Genomic DNA, 2,538 nt, shown 5'->3' with positions numbered 1-2,538 from the left:
AGTTCCTTCTACTCAATGTTTTTCTAACACTGATATGAAAGAGCACCATTGAAACATGGGCATTAACAGGATTTGCATTTCAGCCAATGAGCACTGGCGGGAAGTATTTATCAGCCAATGAGCATTAAAAGAACACTGATTGGCTAATATACATGTCTGTCAAAAGCACTGAGATAAGGGGGCAGTCTGCAGAGGTTTAGATACAAAAAGTGCATTAATATAACTGTGTTGGTTGTGCAAAACTGGGGAATGGATAATAAAGGGATTCCAATCTTTTTTTATACAATCTTTGTCTCCAATCTTAGTTTCCAAACTTTTCTCCCCCTCTGCTGTGTCTCAAACTCCTCCTCCCATGTTTACACTCCTCTCTCTTTCCACAGCCTCACACCTAACCTCAGACTCCAGATTTGCAAGCACAAGCCCACCAATCCCTCCCAACCACCACCCACCCTATTGTTTACCTTAATATATATATACACACACCTAACAGTAATTATGTGCAGCTGTCACTAATAATCCAGGATAGAGAAACCACTTCAGACTCACAGCCTTTGTACTGACATTTTACCACATTCTTTTACACTTTTCCAAATCTCACTTGCTCAGTCACCACACCCCCATGTCATCACTTGCTCTCAGTTCGCTCAGCCTTATATCAGACATATTTTTTCTCCCTTACCTTCTGTGTCCATTCCCTCTCCTTTAGATTGTAAGATTGAGAGCCTTTCTACCTGCAGGCCACTTTGTGTTTAAAGTGAACTACTACTGATTGTGCTAAAGGGCAGGGCATTTCTCTTTTGTATAACTGAATTATCGCACCTACAATTGTTATTTACCCCAATATTGTACTTGTGTATTACTGTATCCCTGTAATGTTTTTTTATTCTTTGTATAGCGCTGCATAATCTGCTGGCGCTTTATAAATAAATGATAATAATAATAATCTATCTTTTTAAACAATAAATATTTTCAAGTGGAATGCCCCTTTAAATTCGCATAGGTTTTACTTCACATTTTTCCAGCAGGAAAAACATTTTTAACCTGGTTAAACGGACAATAAACCCAAAATTTTTCTTTCATGATTCAGACAGAGAATACAATTTTAAACAACATTCCAATTTACTTCTATTATCTAATTTGCTTCATTCTTTAGATATCCTTTGTTAACCAAATAGCAATGCACATGGGTGAGCCAATCACATGAGGCAAATATGTGCAGCCACCAATCAGTAGCTACTGAGCCTATCTAGATATGCTTTTCAGGAAAGAATATCAAAAGAATGAAGCAAATTTGATAATAGAAGTAAATTAGAAAGTTGTTTAACATGGCATTCTCTATCTGAATCATGAAAGAAAACATGTGGGTTTAATGTCCCTTTAAATCTTATTATTTTATTTTAACAATAGACCATATTTGAGTACGTTTGCCATTAATAAACATGATTTTTCAGGTTTGGCTTAAAATAAAAAGACAAATAAACCTCAAGTCACGCTCCTAAGTTATAAAACATTCACATGTTCAGTTATGATTGCAAATAAATATTTAGATATTTGAAAAATATGAAATCTATATAACTCAACATTATGTGAAATGATTAATAGCATGCGCCATGTTCTGATATTAATAGTTACATCTAGTAAACATAGAAAACATCAACCATTGAGAGTAATAATGAGCAATACTTCATTAATTGGCCACCATATTTTACTTTTGCTTTGGGCACATATCCTTTACTTCCATGTAGGTCTGGAAAATCCCCTTGAAAAAAACTACTTGAAGAGTTATTGTAATGCAGATTTTTTTCCCTATGTATCAATTCTGTAATTTCCGTAGTTTTAATTCAAATATCAGATCTACTAATAGACTGGAGTTGCTTAGAAAACAAACAAAATATCACATGAGCTGCCATGCTGTGTTTACTACAACATATTACACAGTTTGGTCAAATGTGATTACCCCTAGACTAGCTCATAACTGTAGCTGATTCATTGGATTGGTGAATGTACTCTGGGTTGAGCAGTGCACCTCAAGTGTTCAAAGCAAGTTAGTTTTTGTCTAGATAGCGAGACCAAACTTTCACCAAGGTGCTTATTAAAATATTAAACAACTACTACATTTGGTCTCATTGCTCTCTTACCCCTATCACCTTCTTGGCTACTGGGTTTAACTTGCAGTGTTCCAGAAAGGGTTTGTGGTAATTTGGGCCTCTTAGACATTGATTCCAACTTGTTTTAGTCTGTACTCCATCTGATGCTGGGGAAGATGAGAGCCTGGCCAGGAAAACGGTTTGCTGTTTGTTAAAACTTTAGAAAATCAGGTACTTAGTAAGACCATTTTAAAATAAAGCTGATTCCTAACTTCAAAATTTTTAAGAAGATGTCATGCCGTGCTCCCTGTAAATCCTGGGTCTCTAATATAAAATATGTTGGGTTTTTTGTCAGTCCCAGATAATCAAATGAATCAGTGTTTTTGTATCCAATGTAATTTTTTTGAGGTCTCCAAAGTTTGAAACAGTGACTGATGATGTTATCATTTGA

Source organism: Bombina bombina, chromosome 7 (assembly GCF_027579735.1).
Source record: "Bombina bombina isolate aBomBom1 chromosome 7, aBomBom1.pri, whole genome shotgun sequence".
In the NCBI taxonomy this organism is placed as follows: Eukaryota; Metazoa; Chordata; class Amphibia; order Anura; family Bombinatoridae; genus Bombina; species Bombina bombina.
The sequence above is the reverse complement of the archived record's forward strand: the minus strand, read 5'-3'. Positions refer to the sequence as shown.